Source organism: Poecilia reticulata, linkage group LG15 (genome assembly GCF_000633615.1).
Source record: "Poecilia reticulata strain Guanapo linkage group LG15, Guppy_female_1.0+MT, whole genome shotgun sequence".
In the NCBI taxonomy this organism is placed as follows: domain Eukaryota; kingdom Metazoa; phylum Chordata; class Actinopteri; order Cyprinodontiformes; family Poeciliidae; genus Poecilia; species Poecilia reticulata.
In genome coordinates, this window is record NC_024345.1 from 6,399,340 (window position 1) to 6,423,117 (window position 23,778).

The 23,778-nt window shown below is 39.5% G+C and overlaps 1 protein-coding gene and 1 long non-coding RNA gene across 2 annotated transcripts in view; one reads left to right on the top strand and one right to left on the bottom strand.

Moving 5' to 3' along the window:
* The window catches only part of LOC103476583 (uncharacterized), a 135,495-nt gene that overhangs the window by 95,930 nt on the left and 15,787 nt on the right, over positions 1–23,778 (bottom strand). The window lies entirely within an intron of this gene.
* On the top strand, positions 13,565–17,992 carry LOC103476584 (uncharacterized). The gene is made up of 3 exons (XR_535496.2): positions 13,565–13,744; positions 16,846–17,008; positions 17,081–17,992. It is a non-coding gene; the product is annotated as an uncharacterized LOC103476584 (long non-coding RNA).

Consider the following 23,778-nt stretch of genomic DNA (forward strand, 5'->3'; position numbering starts at 1 on the left):
ATTTTGACTTGTTTTAAGGACATTACATTAAAGTTGGATCAGCCTGTAGTGTTTTTTTCACTTTAATTTTGTGTGTGGCTCCAAATCCAGGCCTCCATTGGTTAATAAATTTGATTTCCATTGATGATTTTTGTGTGATTTTGTTGTCAGCACATTCAACTTTGTACAGAACAAAGTATTCAATGAGAATATTTCATTCATTCAGATCTAGGATGTGTTATTTGAGTGTTCCCTTTATTTTTTTGAGCAGTGTATATACCACATTTTCAGCAACAAGGCAATTCAAAGTGCTTTACATGAGTTAAAAGGAAATACTAACAAAATAACAAACCAAAGGAAAAAATACAAAAGAGGAAAGAAAACTAATCTAATGTTGTTCTAAAGTATGTAAACTAAGTGCTACTGTTCAGGATTGCTAAGTATCTAATTCCATTTCTAAATGGTGACCTCAACCTTCTAGACCTCTTGATTCCTCTGGTTCAGAACCAAACATGGAGAAATGGCATTCAAACTTCCAGAAAACTGCAAAACAGCCAAAACACTTTAAAACCCCCACGTTTAGCGTTTCCTTTGATTGATAATAAAATTGATCAATTTTACATTTGGTTGACCATTTTGATTAGGGCTTTGGACAAAATGTAACGTTTATTGCTGTTTTGTAATTGGTTGTTATATTGTATTTTGTAGTGTAAAGCACTTCATGGATACATGGGTACATATCATCTCACAGGACATTTAAAGAACTACTTACAATTAAGATAAGGAAGATTTATTTAGTCAGACGTTTGAAACTTAGGCGTAAAGAGCTCCGTCTGGGGGCCAGACTTTCAAGCAAAGCGAGCATTGGACCAAACGGCCTGCCTCAACTAAACTGTAGATAATAGACAAAGATGTCTGCCAATCAGAATTCTAGCTCCCTTGTTCTTGACCAATGACTGTAAAACGATTTGTAGAGAAGAAGCGCATGCGTTCGATTCGGCGGTTAAATCAGATGCGATATGAAAGAAGATGGAGTTTGTCTAAAGAAACACGTTTACTGAGAAAGGAATTAAAAACAAGTGGCGCTGGGCATGGCTAGAGGAAAGAGGACAAGACGGGAAGTTGGGGGGAATTTTTACAAAAGGGGTGTTTGGTCGAAGGTAAACTTTACATCTTACAATCACAACAATACCAGTTTAGACTTTGAGCAACTTGGTAAAACTGTATTGTGTAACATTAAATCATGCCTGGCTGCAACTGTATCAATGGCAGCTCTTCTTCTATTCAGTGTTTGTAGCTTTTGCCGCAGCTCCTCTCCTGCTAGTAGCTTCACCGCATCAGGTCAGCGTTACACCGGCTGATGACGTTGCTGTGATTCACTTTGTCTGGTGTCAGATTTTCTAATATTTTATGTTTTATTGAGGATTTTTGTRCAYATGTTTWGGCAGTTCTGTGATCMTGTCAAAGCAGCAACTTATATTAAAAAGTGTTTTATTGTCCGTCTGGATGCTGCCCGCTTCCATGGAAGGACAACAGAAAATCACTCTTATAAACATGTAATTACTAAAATCACGATACTCTTTGTATCCCTCTGAAAAATGAACCCATTTAAATCAAGAAATCCCTCCATGGGTGATGCCACGATAGAGAGCGTTCATTTTATAGCGTCAACACCGGAGCTGTAAGTGGTCTGGTATAAAACGGGTGTGATAGAACAACACAGCACTTTTAAATTTCAATAATCAAAATGCAGAAATTGCTTCTGTTGTTTTAAAAGGTTTATGTCAGTCTGCCTTTTCTACGGTGGCCGACAGGTGCAAACGCGCAGCAACAGAGAAAAGATGCAAACAAAAAAAGAAATGCAAACAAAAAGTGCTGAAAACGGAAGTGCTCCAGACCACTAGGGGGAGTCTAACAAAAAACAGTTGTGTCCGAATTTAGGCTCTGCATCCTTTCAAGGAAACCCTCCTGACCCCATAGGGACAAGGGTGTAAAGAAAATGGATGGATGGATCCTTTCAAGGGCCCTGAGAAACTGGTCCTTCGAAGCATAGACATAAGAATAGAGTAGACCCCTTCGTTTGGCTGCTCCGGCGGAAATGCGCTCTTGGAGCGGTCGTCCCTCCTGCTTTGCTCAACCGAAACAACAGAAGATGTCTCAGCACTGCGGAATATTGTTGATCGGATCGACGGACTACTGACGTGAGGGCTCGACAGACTTTTCGCAAGTAAGATGAACATATTACTGTGTATTTTTTGTGATTAGAATATTACTATACTGTATTTGTGTCCACTGGCGAAATACCAGCTAATGCTAGCTATAGTGCTTGGTGTTCACACCCGCACTGAAAGCTAACCGAGATTCTGTAAATTATAAAATGTTTCAGTCATTCTCCATCATTTAGATTATCGGATACAAGAGCCTACTATAGAAATAAAACAATATTATAAAAATCATAATATAACATTCACCAGCAAAGTTTACACAGGTGGTAATGGCTATTATTTAATTATTTAACTCTGTCAACGTAAGATGACTCAAATTTTCCGTTTTTGTTTTGAAGGTTTCCTACGACGTGAGGAAGAAGGAAGAAATGTCCAAGTTGAGACGGATTTACTGCACAGCACGGATGAATCTCGTATCGGATTTTGGACCCAATCTCAGCTGCTGAATCTCTCTTAAACCAGAACTCGAAGGCTGGGAAAAAATATATATATGTATATGCGTGTGTGTGTCTGTGTGTGCATAAACATATATAGCCTAATGTATATTATTCAGTATTAATCAATATGTTTATATATTTATATAAATATGTATTGATAAGACGAGAGCCGTCCATTAGGCGTCTGTCCTTTTATTATGTCTATGTGAGAAACGGCCCGGTCTACGGAAGACGGGTCCTTCGAAAGCCACGAATATAGACGACCAGAAGAGAGAAGCTGTAGCCTCCATCTCGGCGTTATGTTGCTTAGCAACCGTGACAACGTGAAGCACAGAGCGGCGAAGGAAAAGAAACTGACTCAAAGTTGTTTTTTTACTCTTTACTTTTGTATTATTCTTCACCTTTTGTAATAAAGGTTGTTCCATAGTAAAATAAGAAATCTGATTCTAAAATGTTTTAATGTATTTTCAAATGCTCTCCAGATCTCAGGTAGTAAGACATTACAGTTAAATAAAACTATTATGTTTGAAAGCTTAACTTTAATCAGTCAAACCCATTTCCTCAGGAATAAATTAAATACTTTAGTGAACCAAAAGATTTGACTACTACCTGACATAGGGGCGTTTACACGACAACGATCCAACAAAAACTGCACTTTTGTTCTGTTTTTGTTGGATCGTTTACACGATAACGTTCTAATTACGATCTGTGTTTACACAGTAACGGTACACATCGAAAACGTGTAATGCTCTCGCTGCGCCTAGTTGGTGCTAGGTTCTTTGAAACTTTGAAAGTGCGCATGTGTTTAAAAAAAAGTTGTACTTGAAGGCATGTGGATTTGCTTGAGAAAACACGCATCGTGTGCGTCTGATTAGGGAGCATGCAGTTGGAAAAAGTGGGATAACTTTGCTGAGACACCTTGTTTGAGCTTTCACTGTGTCTGTARCGAGCCCCGGASTGGAAGCTGTTTATTGTTTTTACCTTGGAATGGCCAACAGTCTGTTATTCCTATATCAATTTGATAAAATAGGAGTTCCCGCACTTCCCATATCCGTGTCCTCTGTTACCTTTTTCACCAGTTAAAACAGTTTAACCCGTTGCTAACAAGTCGTAATTTGTTTTTCCGAGCCGCCTTCAAACGCAACATGAAAGCTGAGACGCTCGCGCTGGGTTTACACCTGTGAGGCAACGAAGGAGACCTGCTGCTGCTGAGTTGAGTAAAGCTGTTGGATGCAGGTGATGATGGCTAAAAGATGACTGGCTAATATCAATACAGCACGTTAAGCTTGTTAACAAGTAGCCTGTAGGCTGCTGATGTTGTTGTCTATGTTCAGCTATGTAGATTCATTTTGTCCCCCAAAATAAGTTGGTGCCCCGCAGTTAAACTCGTCTGGAGCCGGAGCCGGAGCCGGGCTGGTCCTGGTCCGTAGTTCTCTAGATAAGAGCGCTGAACAAGCAGCCTGTATTTTGCCACCTGGGCTGTGCGGCGGTGAAGAGACGCTGAGGGAACCGTATCTGATGGGGAAACAGTAACACCAGCATTGTGAGTAGTTTCTTCTTCTTCTGTGGATTGTAGGAAGCAGCTATGTTTTGCGTCATACTATGCATGAGCTGGGGATTCTCTGGAAGAAAAGATCCGTTTTCTCGGTTTACACGACAACGGAAAACGTTACGTTTCAGAAATATCGCACTCTGGAACCCGTTTTCAATCTGTGCCGTTGTTAAGAGAAAACATTCGGTGGTTTCGTGTAAATGCGCACTACAAACGCAACAAAACTCTTCCGTTTTCCCCCGAAATCGTTGTCGTGTAAACGGGGCCTAATATAGGTGTTCCACCTCCACTCATAGGGGAAAACTAGCGGGAGTTTTTATAACGATTTGCCGGGAGACATGGGTTCTCTCTTGGTGTACCGAACATGGAGCGCTCGGCCAGCTGACAGTTGGCGAGTGGTGCTGGCTGTTAATGCAGCGGGAGCAGACATCTCCGAAAACATTGGAGCAATATTGGAATTAGGTGATTTATTAATGAACCGAGCAGATATTTCAGATCTATACATCTACATTCTCGCCTAAAAACATTGTAAAAAAAATCATTTTGTGTMATTTTAAGTGTAATACAGCAAAACTTATTTTGTCGCCATTGCTGCTTTTCTGAACACCCGCTTTAAAGGATGTAGAGCCTAAATTCGGACATAGCTTTTTGTTAGACTCCCCCTAGTGGTCTGGAGCACTTCCGTTTTCAGCACTTTTTGTTTGCTGCATTCGGTTTTTGTTTGCGTCTCATTTTTTGTTTGCATCTTTTCTCTGTTGCTGCACGTTTGCACCTGTCGGCCACCGTACTTTTCCCCATCGATACGCCCTGCACCTTAGGAGGTAAAAAAAAAAAAACGAGGCGCACATTGCGCAAAACTCTGAAACAGGAGAAGCGGGACATAAAACGAAGCGACGAACTAGATGTGAATTATGGCATAAAAACAGAGAATCCGACGTTGAACAGTGAAAAATCAACACATGATGTGAAACATATGATGATACTCTGATGTCCCATTCTCCTGAAGGCAGCACAGAGCTGCACAACCAGAAACTGACAAAAACTGAAGAGAAGAAGAGTTATGATTAATGTAGTTACAGTTCTATCCATGTTTTAATGTTGCAGAGCTCAGTCGTTTTGCAAATAGTTCAGTTTAAACTGGCATGTTGAACATCTTTTATCTGGTCATTTTGTGGAATATTTAACAACTAGAAAATGGCAAAGAACAAGAATATTTTTTCCACTATGACTGGCTGCTGTTAGGCCTATACATTTTAAGTTGAATGTTCATTACATTTTTCTTAGACGCCTGTGAAAATAATTTCTATTCTCATGGCTTTTTTGTTCTCTGGGATAAATACAGAAACAAGCATAAAAATCAAAACATCTACAATAGTGATAGTAATATTAATAATAAAATAATAGTCAGTGTAAAGTAGCCTACAGATTCTTTGGAGGGGGCGGTGAGGGACCTGGATATGGGATGGGGGTGTTGGTCCGAAAAAGGTTGAGAAACACTGATTTAGTTGGTAATGTTGCATGTTCTAAAACATTGACTGAAAAGACTCTTATTTAATGTTGAGGGATTGTTGCCTGTAAGTCAAACCTGTAGGACACAGACATTTTACATTTTGTTTTGAGTTGAAATGTACTGAAGTCTTATTTAAGTTTAAGTGTTTAGCTTGTTAGTTGTATTGTTAGAAGTAATTGTTCAGTATTCAAAGACATATTTTATTAAACTGTGGCAATAGCAACACTATAGTAAATTTCTATCATAACTATAACTTTCAGGCTCAGGATTTTTTTTTTTTACTTTAAGCCCTGTATTCATAACCTTTATACTTTTATAATATTCAGCTTTTTATGAATTTTTTACCCCATGGGGGAAACCGCTTCATCCTGTGGCAGAATTGAGAATTACAATATAAAATGTACATTGTGTTTCACAGTGGATGTTTACCCTTACAAAAAAATCCCATGAAAATTACATGTGAAAGTCACATGTGATCACATAAATTTTGACATGTGAATGATGTGAATCACGTGAAAGCACACATATACATGTGATTTTGGAACGTTTCATGGTGAAATCACATGTGATTCACATGTGAATCACCGCTCATTTCCACGTGGAAATGTGTGAATCGCATGCAGGGGCGCAGCCAGGAATCTTGGGGTCCCTGACAAAAAATTTATTTGGGCCCCCCGCGCAGCTGCTGTTACAATTTTTTGAGTCTATTTGACCTATAAAAAGCATCACAATTTTAAAGGCTTGCATCTGATTTGCTTTCTTTGGTTCAATACTGATAATTAGCACAATATTTACTGCTCATGAATTTAACATCCAGTATGCAAGTAGGTTGCTTAAATCTTTCCTATTAGTTTTAGATACTGAAATGTCTCCCCAAGAGCAACAGTCAAAAGCAACGTGACTTCTAAAAATGCTATGTAGTCACATTTTATTCAAGCGGCAGTACATAACTTTAATAAAAAAATATGTTTTCTCCATATTTGTTAAAGTTGTCACGATGTCGTAGCAGTTTATGAGACAGATAATTTGTGAAAAGATTAATCTCCTCCACCTGAACTACCATTGTTAGCTAAAGTAATGCACTGTTCTGACAAAAAAAAAAAAAACAATCAGAACCAGGAGGAGGGTGTTAGAGATGTCAATTAACCTCATTCCCTCTAATGTGCTAATGGTGGAGAAACAACTTATCATTACAAGAAACCGTTTATCTGCCATCATTGGTAGCTATGCTAACTAAACTGABCATTCACAGTTTGAATCTGCACATCTCTGTGCTATGCTAGCTGCCGAATGGCACAAATTGAGGGGGAGGAAGGATGAGCAGCACCACAGGAGATTGTGATTGACAGCACTAAAACTCTCCTGCCACTAGCTGGTTGTTTCTAGCACTGGGAGAAAGCAGAGGAAATAGATTTTTCACAGATTATTTCTCATGCCATAATGTCACAACATAATGACGGTTTTCAAAAAATATGTGAAAAAATATTGATAAGAAAGTGACATACTGAAGCTTTAATTTCACTCAGAAGACAACTGGTCAGGAGGGACGTGGGTTAGAGCTGCTGCTGACTCACTCACCTGTTGTTAAGTGGTAAAAGGTACAGGGGACAAATATATGAATATGTTGGTAATTTGTTTCCTTAATTCATTAAATACTAATGAAATGGAGGCAAACAGTAGTTTGTAGCTAAGCTAATTATGCTAAATGATTGATAATCTCACACAGTCTACCCATCTCTCTTGGAGAAAAACTGGGTTATAAATTAACACTCTTGCCTTTTTCTCTCTCTCTTCCTCTCTTTTTTGTGAAAACCTGATTTTATAACTTTTCTTAGCAGTATAGTAACAGCCACAGTCGATCTTGTTTCCTACTGACTGCTGCTAACAGCGTCACTCTGAAGCTCCAAGCAGAAACAAACCATTTAACACAGATAGGGGAGTTCAGGGTAAATATGGATCTGTGTTTTTTGGTCTGGGAGTGGGAACATTAAATTTTTACTGCTAAAAACAATCTTTGAAAATACAATATGATTAATTTTGTAATTGACAGGGCCCCGATTTTTTATTTTTCTTTTAATTTCTATGAACAAAATATAAATTAAATTGTGGAGGGCCCCCTGTTGGTCAGGGCCCCTAGAATTGTCATCACTTTTCCCCCCTATACCGCGCCCCTGATCACATGTGATTCACACATCAAGCTGTTGCCTGAACAGGACACAATTCACCCTTATTGTCTGCAGCCCACAAGCTAGTTTGCCTAATCTGTGGCTGTCTGGTTTAGCTGGCGACATTGTTGGATTGGCTATGGAACATTATCAGATGTCCCATATAGAATCATAGTGAAGTTTGATCATCTGTAATCCTCCCAGGACTGTTGCTCCTCTATACCTCTTCACAGCTTCTACATATTCAGATGGTTTCCTCAGTGCAGGTTTATCATTAGCATATGTTTTCTTCTGCTTTCTCAGTCAGCTGGATTTTGGGTTGAAATGTTGATCTTGGGTACTTTCATTTTTCAGTTAAATTTTCCCCAAACCTTTCCCATGTTTTCGTTTCTGTGCTTGGATCCTCTGCCTTGGTGTCAAATCTCAGAACAACATTTTATTTCCTCTACAACACATGGGTTGACATTTTAGAGGAATGCATTTTCTACTGCCAGTATCTTTCCCTTTTAATGTCAGTGCTGTAAGAGTTGGGTCAAAACGGGTCAAAATGGGTCAAAAACGGTTTTCAAGTGTGAAGAATACCAAGTGTAAGAAGGCTTCAGCACCTCTGTTAAAACATTAAACATATTTTTATTTATTAATGCACTATTTTTCCTTTCATAGCAACTTTAGTCAAGGAAAACCAGAAAATTAAATAATTTGTCGGATAATTTTCTGATGTTAAATATAATTAGTTAAACATTTTCCTCCACAGGTCCTTCAAATTCCCATGAATTATGTTGCCTGCGTAACACATTTATTTAAATGGGGCTCTTTGGAAGTTGTGCCTTCATACTAATTAATAAATATATAACAGGCAGTGATTTTTCAGACTGTTACTAATGGCAGTAATGTTGCTGGCCAGATGGAAATGTTCACTGCAGGTCAAAGTTTAAAGAGCACAACTTTCTAAAGCTCAAATTGTTCATGAGAGGTGTTAATTAGTGAGTGTCAGAGGTGACGCTGGCTGCAGTTGTTTTTAAACTGCAGGGACAGTGAAGTGGGATTAATTGTGTGTTACAGAGGATGAAGGAACGACTTGTGGCTACAGCAACAGAAGTTTCTTAAACTCACTTTACAAGTAACTGCAAAGACTGACGCAAATATGGAAAATCCCAGTAATTCAACAGAACACTGTGTAATTCATGGTTCATTAAAAATGAAATATATGAATTATGTTAAACATTCAGATGAATTCATTCATTTGTAGAGCTAAAAGTATATTATTAAAGTGGCAATATTATGTAAAATTGACTTTTTTGAGTTTACATCATGTTATGATGTTTTTCGCTCATTAAAAACACCTGGACTGTTGCCTTAATTCTTTCATGCATGTTTGGGAAATCCTTTAATGGAGCGATGTCCTCAAGGACAAAGCTCCTCCTCTGAGCTGCGGCCTCACAGAGCAGCTCTCCCCTACAATTCCCCCACTCAGGCTCCTTCAGACTAGCCAGCAGCAATTAGCAGGACAGAACCCGTCACTGATGTGCCAGAGTTTCAAATGAAAAGTGAAGCCAGAGTCACAGGGGCCCTTATTGCTGCTGAGCAGGGCCAATACCAGCACTTCCTTAGATCCTTTTTAAGGAGACCCTTAGAGAAGATTTTTTTTGTTTGCAAATGGTTACTTGCTAAGAAACACTAAAACATGTTAATGTTTTAGGACTTTAAACAGTGGTTTAATGAACTATTACGTTGGTTTTGAAGGAAAGTTATGTTGAAAATAAAACTCTTAAAACAAAAGAATGGCAACACTACCTATCCTCTATAGAAAACACATCATGAAGTAAAATAATGAAGAAACCTGGGCTGCTGATAAACCTTAAAAGGGCAGTATTATGAGTTTTCCAGGCACATAGTTTCATTTTATAGAACAAAAACCTGCCACCAGACACCTGGTGGAACTTCACATCTCCTGAGCTCATTATAGGAGCTACTACTGAAATGCTGGCTAAAACGTTGTTAAATTGTTGTGATGACTTCCTGAAGGTGGAGTTTCAGAAAGAGTAGGAGCTTCTAAAAGAGACAGAGGCCCAATTTCAAGAGTTTAAGTTACAAAGTATGATTTCTTTGAAGTCATATTTGATATATTTAGCAGGTTTTTGTTCTGTAAAATGACACTATCTGCCTGGAAAACACATAATACTGCCCTTTTAAGGTTTATCAGCAGCCCAGGTTTCTTCATTATTTTACTTCATCGTGTTTTCTATAGACCAGGGGTCCCCAAACTTTTTCCTGTAGGGCCACATAACTTTTCCCTTCTCTGGTGGGGGCCGGAGTCAGTTTGTAACAGAAAAAGTGTGACAATTGCAGGAGTGCCTAAATGTAAAAATTAATTGTTTTCCAGAAAGCACAATCAAATAACATTCCCTGGGTTCTTCACAGAACAAAAGTCAGGAAATAACACTATTTATTAAAAAAATACCGCATTTTCCAGACTATAAGCTGCAACCCCAACGTAAACAAAAAAACAAAAACAAAAAAAAAAACAGTAAACATACACATATAAGCCTCAGATATCTCTGCCGCTCTAGGTTTTCCACAACGATGCAGCAGCAGCAGAGGGGGGCGGACACCCAAAATCTGAGTCATAACAGGTCAACTGAATATCACATTTATTAGGGTTGAAAAAGAAAAAGTTGCCAAGTTTAGTTTTAACTGAATTGATTACAGTAGTTTCCGAACTGTAACTGTAACAGTAAAAGTGCTGATCCTTCGTGTTGCTACTAGCATGTGCTAAATGAAAATGGGCCCCTTTTTCTTCTTCTTCTTTAGATTTCAATGGCAGCTTGCATCCATTATTGTTGCACTACTGCCATCTACTGGATCTATACCTGAAATTCTCATAATGATCCCAGTATTATTTAAAAAAACGAAAAATCTTCTTTTTCCCCCTCAATGGTATTTAACTGATCAACAACATTCTCAAATTTAAATTCATTATTAAAACCTAATTCCGTTTTAATGGGCGCTTTCTTCTTATATTTCCAATTTTGACTTCCAATGATTCACTTCCTGCTAAAGAGCCCCCTGGTGGTTGAAGAAAAATCCACATATAAGCCACATGGTTCAAAGCTTAGGAAAAAAGTAGCGGCTTATAGTCCGGAAAATACGGTAGATGAAAAAAAAAAATCTAAACGCTCTCTGGTATTGTTCAGGGGGCCGGACCAAATGTGGAGGCGGGCCGGATCCGGCCCACGGGCCGTAGTTTGGGGACCACTGCTATAGAGGATAGGTAGTGTTGCCATTCTTTTGTTTTAAGAGTTTTATTTTCAACATAACTTTCCTTCAAAACCAACGTAATAGTTCATTAAACCACTAACATTAAAACATTAACATGTTTTAGTGTTTCTTAGCAAGTAACCATTTGCAAACAAAAAAAATCTTCTCCAAGGGTCTCCTTAAAAAGGATCTAAGGAAGTGCTGGTATTGGCCCCGCTCAGCAGCGACAAGGGCCCCTGTGACTCTGGCTTCACTTTTCATTTGAAACTCTGGCACATCAGTGACGGGTTCTGTCCTGTGGTTCTGAAAGCACCTTTGCAGGTCAGATTTCTGGACCCTTTCTGCATAGTAAAGCTTAGAAAAGTTCAGGTGCAAAATATTGGAGAGAAACAGGACTTTGGAATCAGACCATAAAATCTGGGAAGTTGGATGAACACTGATCTTAGTTCAGTTAGGATCTACACATATATTCTACTGTTCCTTCATCAATGATTATTTTACACAGATACTATTTAGAGAGCTGTTCTCAGCTTCTCCCAATCTTCGAACCTCCTGACCTTTTAAACACCTGAACAGAGAAGAACCAGGATATAATGATGAAACAATGAGAAACTAACTGCTACGGTAATCAGGATGTAGAACCAGATGTGGAGGGGAAGCAGAGAAACGAGCTGAGATGAGAGGAGGGAAGAGTGTGAAGAATGACGCACCTACATCTGCCCGGGTGGTGAATCATGTTTTGGGAGAACTCCAAAATAAAACCACTTTTAAAAGCAAACCAGGACAGTTTAAAAAACAAAAATATTAGAACCTTTTAGCAACAAACTGGGAAAAACGCTCACGTTTACGTCTTTGATTAAAAAAAAGAGAGCTAAATTTGCCAAAACAGACCTCCTGCTGGCAGACAGTATCTACTGCAGTTCCATTATCACATTTTTTTAAACTTTGACTAGATCACAGAAAATGATCTAGTCAAAGTCAGAAAAGGAATGTAACATCTTCAAGGATAATCTAAACCGATACATTATTTCTACAAAATGTCCTGTCTATGCAAACAAGTTGAACAAAAACAGTGATCACTGTAACTCAAATTAAAACTAAATCAAACCCCAAAACAGACGGGAAAGCAAAGATGAAGCGGTCGCCTTTAACACAGACGGTGAGCTCTCACGCTTTAACTGCTTCATTCTGCAGGTTTGTGAAAGCTCTCTAACCTTCAACACAATTATTGAGATATTTCCAAAAAGGTGCCAGCTTAATTAAACATCAAATTTTCCCAGGCTTCTTCCTTTCTGCTCATTTGCTCCGTTCTGCATATGTTTGTCTCCTACGTGGGGGGAATGACAGACTCCAGGTTTGCCAGAGTAGAACTGACAGATGCAGAGCACAACCTTGCCGTGCCCTACCTCCATCCTTCTTGTCTCCTGTCTGTGCCCGCCATAACTAATTTCTCCAGCCCTCCTAATCCCAATACATCTCTTTTTATTCTCCTGCCCTCTCTCACTCACTTCTCCGCCTTTACATCATCCTCTGTCGTCTCGCGTTCCCCCCCTCATCCCTCTCTTCCCGTGCTCTCATCCGTCTCCTGCCTCGCCGCTTCCATCTCGACTCCCGTTCCGCCACCGTCTTCATATCTATCTCCCGCCCTGTCAGGGGCACCGGAGACGGAGTATCATTTGGAGAAGATGGCCTGGGCAGACATGCCGATGCACTCGCACACACCTACACACACACACGCACACGTGTGCACACACACACCTATGCACATGCACCAGTGATGTGCGGTCAGGGAATCCTGATAAGTAAAAATAGTAAAATAGATGCTAACAATGAGACAAAATCTATTTTTTCACTTGCAATTTCAACATTTTTATGTTCAAAAATGCTGAACTTAAGAGTTATCAGATGAAATGCATGAAAGAAGTTTGTGGCGAGGCAGTGCAGTACTGTGGCTCACCTGTGGTGGCGCTGTGTGATACAAATGTAAAAATAGGAACATCGCAAATATTCTTATTTAATTACGCATGTTGATGTTCCACAACATAATGCATTTAATGAATGCAAGTGTCATATTTGGTCTTGCTAATCGGCCCTAAAACCGCAGTAAAATGTAAATACCGTGCCTCACTGATAGGGGGCAGTGCAGAGGCCCTAGACTGAAAACAGTCGGGAAAAACAAAACGGACAGAATAGAAATGATCAAAATGACGGGGCGTTAGGGACATCGTTGACAGAAAAAGAGTAAGTATCCACCATAAACTCACAAATTTTAAGATTAGCCTCAGAAATGTCCTAAAAATTTAAATGGAAAGTTTTGAGTTTCAAAAGTTAAATTTCTTTTTTTTTTTTTTTGAAACTCAAAACTTTTAGATTAACGTCAGACATTTTCTAGAAAAAACTTGGAAGTTTCTGAGTGTTTGGACAGAAATTTACTCTTCTTTTTTATAGACATCTCCAATGGCCCTGAAACACCATCGTAGATCAAAGCCTCTCTGGATGACCGAATTTTAGAAAAGAAAGGAAAATGAGACAAGAATTTTTTGTTTGTTTTTTTACAACGGAGTGACTCAGCTATTTATGAAGAAGGATGGGTGCATGGTGTTCATATTAATGTAAAGGTAATCATGTGTGATTTTCAGTTTTAATCAGAGAAGAGAGAAGTTAGATAAAGGAAATATTCTTTAAAAAATGTGGTTGAATATTCTTTTACTTTTCTTCCTATTATATTTTTTAATTGAATAAGACATAATTGAAAGCTTTAATTAATTATGGTCAAAATTAAAATAAAAGCTTCTATATTGGATTTGTACAGCCAACTCTGGAGTCTGTGCCTCAACAGGCATGATCCACACTGCATGTCACTGACACACACACGCACGCACACACACAAACACACGCACACACACACACACACAAAACACACGCACACACACAAAACACACGCACGCACACACACACACAAAACACACACACACACACACAAAACACACACAAAACACACGCACACACACACACACACGCAAAACACACTTAGTTCACTATCTGTTGTCTTTGTGTTTGTCTGGGCAGCAGCTAAACTAGGTGTTATAAAGTGCAACTGGTGCTGTGTTTGAGGGGAGCTTGAGAAGAGTTGGTAATGGTGGGAGGTGAGAGCGGGAGGAGGGGGCTACACAAAGTTAGAGGAGGAGAGAGGTGGCGGATTGGGAGAGATGGAAACAGGAATGAAACGGGGAAAAAAGCGAGGAGGGGGGAAAAGCAATCCTGTTGGCGCTGATAGATTTCTGGGAGAACAATGTTATCTCTGCTTCCCTCTCCACACACACTCCACAGACACACACACACACACACACAAACTTGGTTGTAATAGAGAGAGCTAACAAATCTTTGTGGAAGAGTACATGTATCCACAGCTTTTTTCTTTCCTTTTTTTTGCGACCAAGAAACACTCAAAAGGCGGAAGACTTACAGAGAAGTAAGTCGAACCGGCTTGAAATAGAAACCGAGACAAACCCGTTGCTGAACAAGAGGCTGTGTGTGTGTGTTTGTGTGTGTGTGTGTGTGTATGTGTGTGTGCGTGTGTATGCGTGTGTGTGTGTGTGCGTGTGTGTGTGTGTGTGTGCTGGCTGTGGTTTCTCGGTGCTGGTTTATTTACATTCAACACTGCATGAGGGCGCATGGAGAGGGAAGAGGCAAACCGATGGAAGACGGAAATAGCGGTGACAGAAAATCTGAGCCAGGTGATATACTAGCTGTGTTGAACGAGCGACAGAGATGACAGAGAAACTATTTTAAAAGCATCAGATTAGATGACCACAAGATATCCGAACAGGGATTCAAGGATGGCTGCATCACACAGAAGTCGCTGGGTATCAAATACTAATCCGGTGTATTTGTAAATGTTGAACAGGTCTCATTTTCAGGAAAAACTAAAGCTTGATCTGCTCTAATTACAATAACTTTCCTGGAGCAGTTTTGAGTTTTAGCTGTAGCAAACAGCTAAAACTGTTTAAGCTGTTTACTAGACCAAGATTGCTCTCTTGATCTCAGAGAGCAATCTCTCAGAGATCAAATGCTTCTTTAAAAGGTTTTCTCTAACAGAATTGATTTTTTCTAATCAATGGAAGACGATGCAATCCCTGTGAAAAGGTAAAGAGATCTGCAATCACCCCTGTTAATTATTTTAGAAGGATCACTGAAAGATTGATCCAGTGGGTAGAGGACAAACTGGTCTGGTTTCTAAGAGTTGTAAATGGTTCGTAAAACCAAAGAATTATGAAATGCAAAATCAAAAATGTGTGAAGCAAAGCTAACCTTAGAAGCAAAGCTAATGTTTACAAAACTAATTCTGACAAAACTAATTAGCTTTGTAAACAGGCAGGTGGCACGTGTCACCTGGCTGAAGGCTTCCCAGACTCTTAAGGAGTTCTATGGCATCTAAACAAAGATCATCGGCATGAATGAGAATTCTGCCATTATGACTGAGCCACCGTAGAGCAGCGATTGCGACCACTGAAGCTCTACTCCCCAGCCAGCTCAAATCTCAGGTTTAATTCCCCCAAAGCGTTGGCACTCCTGAAGTTCTCCACCAGTAGATTTAGAGAAAAAGAGCTTAGGGTGCATTCACACCAGGTCAGGTTAGTCCGCTTTAATCAAACTCAAGTTCTTTTTTTAAAGTTCTGTTGGCTCTAGTGGTCTTTATTTGAAATTACTTATGACAGGAAGGAGGATTATGAGAGGGGGGACGACATGCAGCAAATGTCACCAGGCCAGGAATTGAACCTGCGACCACCAGGTTCATGGGTTGTGCTTTGCCCGTGCTCCACCACAGCACCCCAAATTCATGTTGGTTTGTCTAGGAAGTCTGGATCATTTGGGGAAAAGCAGGTGAGTTCCTAAGAGATTTGCCAAGCTTAATGGAGACGTCCACTAGCTAGTGGTAGCTTTATACAAACATAACATAATTAAAACAAGTGTTTGTTTCCTTGCATTAGATGTTGAAGATCTATGCAAAATGATTTTCCTCCAGTGCCTGATGAGTCAGGACGCTTCATCTGCCTGTTGCTTTAAAAGCAAATCATCATAATCTACAAACAGCCATTTTAAGAATAAGAAATTCAACAGTCTGCGTAGTTGTAGTTCACATCTTGCTGTTGCCACAAGCTGATTTAGATTATCATAGAATTTCTTAGCTTCTTTTTAGTTTCATTTAGTATCATTCATCTAGCATTCCTGGTCTTTTCATTGATTTTTCTTTATCCATTTCAACTAACCATACTTAGGCCATTATTTTAGAAGGTGATGATATGTAGTATGATTGACATTTAATGAAAATAAAGCCAAGAAAAAAATGTGACAGCTGTATGGCTTCTTTCTTTGTTATTCTGAGATCAAACTTCTACGATATGATTGTGACTTAAAATCTCATTTTGCAAAATCTATCGTCACATGAGATGTCCAACAAACAATTAGAAAAAAAAGTCTAAGCTGGTTTTGCTCCAGCTTTGATTTAAATGTTGGATGTACAGATGGCTCCCCATCTCTTCGTAGATTTTTTTTTTTACAGCTCCACCAAGAACAGCCCAACAGTCCTTCAATACGACTTTATCCCGTCAATACTTGATACCGGAGAACTCTCCGAGTCCAAACATGCACAGGTCGGGTGAAGAGGATGCCTTCAGTTGTTCATTAAATGAGTTTGTTTGTTCTCGCACTGTGACAGAAACACGAAAGGTGAACCCAGGAGTCGAGCTGACCTGAAAAACAAACACAGGCTCCCAACTCCCGTCGCATACAAATGTGTTCATCCTCACTTCTTACTGTTGTTTGTTTGCCCCCCACCTTCTGCAAGGTGATTAATGAGGTGATCAGTGATGCGGAGATTGGTGAGTAAAAAAAGACATCTGGATTCTGAAGTTCTTGTTTTTCCATGCATTTAGTTCTGTGTTTAAAAACAGACGGCAGACGAGCCAGATGGTGGAAAACCAAGACGCTTTCCCACGACGCGACACCGATCATGTGACATTTTACACTGTTCACAGACGTCACAAAGTGGCTGCTGGTGTGTGAAACATTTCGACGGGTTCAGCCTGTGAGAGCGCACACGTTCGGAAGTACAAAGCCGATCTGCTGCATTGTGATTTTTTTTTAAATAAATGTGCCCTTTTGTCTGTGCGAACCTGTCAAAATTAGATTAGTTTTCCACAGCAAGGGTGGCCTTTACACAAACACACTCCAAGAAACACCTCAACAGCCAGGCAGACCTTCACACACAAACACACACACACACATATTCAGGGATAAACTTTAGCTTCGCTATGTGTGTGAGGCCAATTCATTTTGCCACAAGTGGTCCCAGATTGGATCTGGTCAGAGTCCCATTACATCCCACCTTGGATGACCTTTAAAAAAAAAAAACATACAAAGAAACACATTTACACACACCTTTGAATGCTTTTGGAAAACAGGTTGGACGCAGGTCAGGTCATCGGTGCAGGTACCCCCACCCAGACAGACCCACAGTGGTATTGATTGTAACGTTATCTAGATGGGATCATTTCTATCGATTCAGAAAGGCGGGTCGCTGTGATCAATGCTATCTGCTCGTCTGCTGTGTCATTAGAGCTGAGCCTCAGTGCCAAAATATCCCAGTATCTTTCTGGAAAACGCCACCAAGCAGGAGGAAGAATTACATGTTAGATCTCCGGTATCAACCGGGCCGACACCGCCGACGTGCCCCCCGGCAAGGGCATCTATGTGTCATCTGCTCAAAGGACTTGTACTGAACATTAGCGAACAGGCAGTAAAGAGAGATAAAGAGGAGGGTTGAAGTTCATGATGCAATCAGTTTGTCTTTTTTTATTTAGTCTGAAAGCATCAGCTTTCTGTTTGCTTCATTGTTGCTCCTGAAAGAACAGCAACATCCAGACAAATATTCTGTATCTCTTCATTGGATCTCTCATAGACATCAACAGTTGATGTCTTTTGTGGAGTTTTTTTTTTTTTCATTTTCACTGGTAGATTTGGAGAGTCGTTATGTACCAAGTTGAAAATGGCATTTAAAAACATTAATTCCATATTAAATGGCTTCTTTCTGCTATAAGTTTCTTTCCTGCTGTTTTCACATTTACGATGCCTTGACAAGGTTTGACATTTCTTTATTTCAGCATCGAGCAGCAACTTTGAAGGCAGAACATGCTTAACTAAATCCATCACTGCCACACAAAAAACAGAAAGGACTGTGTGTCTAGACAACATGGACCTATTTACAGAGAACCATATTTTCCCAAGCAGACTCCTTGGCCATTTCTTTTCTTTACTTGATCATTATAACTCTGTCACACTAACGCATCTCTGCCTTTTATTTCAATGATGTTGAAAGACACAATGCCATTAGAAAATAAAGCTACATTTAGGTGCATTTTGAAGTATCACATTAGAAAAGATTGATGGAAAAATCCATCCATCCATTGTCTTTACACCCTTGTCCCTCAGTGGGGTTGGGAGGTGCTGGTGCCCATCTCCAGCTAACGTTTCAGGCGAGAGGCGGGTCACCCTGGACAGGTTGCCAGTCTGTCGCAGGGCAACACAGAGACAACCATGCACACACACACTCACACCTAGGGACAATTTGGAGAGGCCAGTTAACCTGACAGTCATGTTTTTGGACTGTGGGAGGAAACTGGAGTACCCAGAGAAAACCCACCATGCACAGGGAGAACATGCTAAATCCATGCAGAAAGTCCGGGGCTGGGAATCGAACCCATAACCTTCTTGCTGCAAGGCAACAGTTCTACCAACTGCACCACTGTGCAGCCTTGATGGAAACAATAACGTTCAAAATAACTTCCTCAATTTTGCAAAAACTTTTTATACTAGCTTGCGGTGGATTTTGGCTTTTCCAAAAAGTATGTAGGGAGTGCTCCGATCCAGAGGGGAAGACTCTCTCCATCTTTCTGGGATGTGTAGTCCATGCCAGTTTGCAATCTTTACTTCCTGTTTATTACTCCGAGTGTAGGGTCAACATCTGACTAAATTGCGCATTGCATAGCCTGGTAGAGTCACTCCTAACCAGCAGATGGAAATACGTTTAATTTGCTTTTTTTCCGTCCTTTTTGCAACATGTCAATAGTTTTCTCTGAATTCCCATGACCAGAGGATTGAAACATCACAGCATACAGAATTTGATCACTCCATAACCCAGCCTACAAGTGACTGAAACTGAAATGGGGACTTTCGATCTGACTACTTGAGGACACCATATACAAAATGGCAAAGGTTACATACCCATGTCTGAAGCAGCAGAACTCTTTGAATTACAGTTTGGCATTACCTCGAATTTTTAATACCATTGTGATTGAGATCTTCTTTTAAGATCTCGTTGTCTTCAAAGTGTTTTCAATGTTTTGTGATTATTTCACTCTTCATTTTCCTTTCCATGTCAGGTTGTAGTTTTATCTCTATCACAGATCTCCCCAGTTATTTGTTATGTTATTTAGAATATATAGTTCCCTTTTCCATCATATGGATTTGTTTCATTTTTTTTGCTCTGGTTTGAATCTTTTGTCTGGAACCTCCAGAGTACATTACTAGTTCTTTCCAGCAGTTGTTTCTTTTTTCAGGACCTTGGCCTCCCAGAGGTTACCTCACTAGACGGATAACAGTGACCCATCATCCTCCAGTCCATTTGATGTCTGGCTGCCACCATGGACTGACGCCTGCCCCACAGGTCAAGGTTTGTGGGAAGGTTTCCTGTCCCTGGTGTTAGGTGAGGTGTACTTGATGCCAGGGGCAGACCAGAGTCCAGGCTTGGCCTGTACTGGGTTGGGTCAGACTGGGTCAGGAGGAGCATTATTCCCAGAACCTTTTCAGCCTTTGAGCTCATGCTCCTGTTCTTTACTGCAGACATAACGTCATGTAAGGGGAAACCTGGGGCTATTGCAGCTTCCAGGGTCGAAGCTAGCTGCCACATGCTGCTCATTTCTGTTACACAAACCCACAAACACATGTAACTGCATTCATAATCAAAATAGTTAAGGGTTATATAAAAACAAGTTTGTATTTCATCAATGTGGCCTGTCTGAAGGTTGTTCAGTAACTTGATTCTGAGTCATTCTGGACTGACTGGGGTTCTGTCTTCACAGAACAGAGACTCTAGAAAGGATTTTATTTACTTGTTGAAAAGATTACAGTAAATGCTGGTTAAGTGGAAGAAGCAAAAGTTAATGATCAAGATTTCTTTTCCAACTCCTGCAACTGGCAGTCGGACTGATCTTTGTCTCGAGACATTTCTTCAGACCCCATTTTAAAGTCTTGGTCTTGTTTCAGTCTTGGACATGCTGGACACTACAGTCTTGAGTTAAACTCCTAGCTGCATATAAATACAATAAAAACATAGTTTTACTGTGAAAACTTCAAGGGCGCCACCTGTGCTCTGACATGCTGAGCATGAAAATATGAGACGGATAACAAAATCAGAGACAGAAAATTTTCCTGTGCAAATATTGTGTACCAACTCCAGTCTTTGAGATTTACTGTGCTGCAACTTTTGGATTCATCCCTGCTCCGACACAGCTGAATCACACTGAATTACCTCCTCAGCATGCCATCAAGTTTGGCAAACTTGATGGCATGCAAGCCATTCATTTGATACAGGTGTGTTGGTGCTACATCTAAAACCAGCAGGACAGTAGCTGGAGACACCTGGTTAATACAGATATGTTTTCTGTCTAACTCAGCCAGGAAGAAAGAATGCTGAGTCAGTCAAGACCTTCACCTTGACGTGTCGCCTCCCCTCAGTCTGCCTTATGCTAATGCTATCAGCTAACATTTGTTGGAATGTATGTTCTCTCCAGAATTTTCCGATTTAACTTGTTGGTAGTTCATCAGATTTTTAGGATAAGTGGTATGTTGAAGGTTTGCAGGTAAACAAGTCCAGGTTGTGAGCTGAGTGAGGTGCACCAGTTAGTCTGGAGCCAAATTTACTAGCCGACAACTATTGGCAGAGGTCAGGGGTTTTCAAAGTGTGGAAGAGCTAGCCCCCCAAGTAATTATACTTTTTTAAATATATACCAGTAATGTTTCAAACACCCATCCATATGTCCTAGGATTAAATTTATATTGAAGTTTTACATTAATTTATTTAATCATTCATTAATCATACGTTGCACAACAAAGATTAAGTCATTCACTAAAAATACTCTCAATATTTTTAGTTATTGAAAGAATAACTAAATAAATAAACTTCTTTTCAGTTTAGCATAAACTGAAAAGAAGTCCACCACCTTTAGAATTTCACTAAGAAGAAAGCTTCAAAGATTAGTATTTTTTAAAAATGTCAAAAATACCACGAAAATAAAAAGAAAATGGCTGAATGACAACAATGTCAAATTGTTAAGGACCCTTAAAACATTAACCAAAGATAACCTGTAGCCCTATTTCAGAATCCTAAATAGCTATACACAAATTTATAAAAAATAACCCAACTCCATTATGGAGTGCCGTAATGCAAAAGAGAAAGTGGTAAAATAGACAAAACCTAAAAACAGATTTTAATGGTAAAATTAACAGTCCTTGACAAAAGGATCCAATCAACCTGAATATCAAGCAACACGTTGAATTTGGTAATTCCATGTTAAATTTTAATTGAATTTTGGGATATAAAAGACAAACCACTCCACTCCAGCCAATCACAGCCATCAGTGAGCAACTTACTGATGGCTGTAAGATGGCTGACTGTATGTCAGTCTTTCCTCTCTCAAAGCCCTGGTCTTGACTCTGAGGTTAGTTAGTCTTGACAATACTAACTCCTCCCTTTACATTAAACTTTAAAGGGCTGGTAAACATAATGGACTCAGCCTTTGTTCATGCAAAGTGGTTTATTCAGGGATATTCTGAGGAATGCTTTGACATCTGAGCGAAACACAGCTTTGTAGTGTTTACTTATGAACAAGAGAGAAAACTTACACACAACTGAAGAGGAGGGAAGGAACTGTTTCCATCGAGGGAATCAAAGCAACTGGATTCAAGTCGACAATATGAAATAAAGTATGAAATAAACTGCAGTATAATTAGATTTTAGTTGGACCTGCTTAGATTTACTGTGGACATTTGTTGAGAACTGGGCTGTTAAGTTAATTAAGCTGAATTCAGTCTCTTTCTTTTGTTTTCACTCTATGCTTAGCTAGTTTTAGCCACAGAGATTTCTTGGCTGCATTTAAAGATCTAGTTTAAAACTATTATAATTTGACCAAATACATTAAAATAATGCAAATAGCCACATTGTAAGACGGAGAAGACACTCATAACGATGTGTGTCAACAGCAGCTAATAATCCCACTTTATATCATAAGTTAGAAGTGAAGGTAGGTTATGCAGTAAAATGCCATCTGTTAGATCAGGATCTTCTACATGCTCAGAAATGACTCCCTTAGTAAAATAAAAAGCTATAAAACAATGTCCTTGTCTTTTAACCGTCATTTTTATTGGCCTGCAGCTCTCCTCTTAAATGATTGACATTTTAAAAATAACAAATTATTAATATATGAGCACCAGATGTAAAGTTTATTCAAAAACTAAAATACAGATAATTTAATACCCTAAATGAATAAGGATGTTACAGTTGAGGAAAAAGGTCAAAAAGGGACTAGTTTCCTCCCCCACCCTTTTTTTTTTGCCATTACAATAACAAAATCTCTGCTGTGGGCCATAAAAGTAAAATAAATGTATGAATTATGTGCATATGTACCCTTGGGCAGTTATGACCAGATGTGTTCATTTTGTCTTATTAGTGTTTGCATGACTGCTCTTTAAACTCCAGGAGCAATTGGCATTTGCACTTAACATTTGTACATACCACATAGAAATGTAAATTATGCAAATTCTGCCATCTATTGTCCTTTCTCCTTCACACACTTTTTTCTTGCACTCTTTTCATAATTTCTCTGCTTTTTCTTTTACCCATATTTTACTGTAGCTCATTCTCTTTAGTGTTGTACTCAAGAAGTAGTTTTTCATTTCCATCATTCACCCATCCACTGGGCATAAGACAAGGTTATGATGATATGACGGTATTATGCATGCATTGGTGTATTCTTACTTATACATAAATCATTCCCTTAAATAATTTAATTGAAAATACAAAATAAATTTTCATACATTCATATAGGTTTTAGTGGCCTGCCTTGGTTTCTCGACATTTCTCCTGAGCTGAGATGGGGCGCCGCTCTCTGACCTCCAGGTGTCTTTAGTCTGAAATGCTCCCCTGAGTATCGACAAAAATGCTTTCGGATTTATCTCGTCCTCCTGCGGCTCGCGAGGACACGAGGTTCGCACAATGACGGGAGTGAATAGTCACACAGTATCTCTCCATCGCACGCACACACAGACACACACGCATCAGAGTGGCCTCCAGTCAAGCGTATCTTATTGGCCTTCTGTTTGACTTCCCATTCAGCTTGGTGAGTGTGTGAGAGATCCAGATGGAGATGGGTTTCTAATTATGGGACAGTTGTTGTTTTATTATTATTTTATCGTTGTTTTTACTGCTCACTAAACTGAAAATGAAGAGTGGAGAAATGAGTTGAGGAGGGACGGATGAACAGAAAGCAAGATTTGAGAAGGAAGTGGAATGAAGGAGAGGTAAAACAAGCAGCAA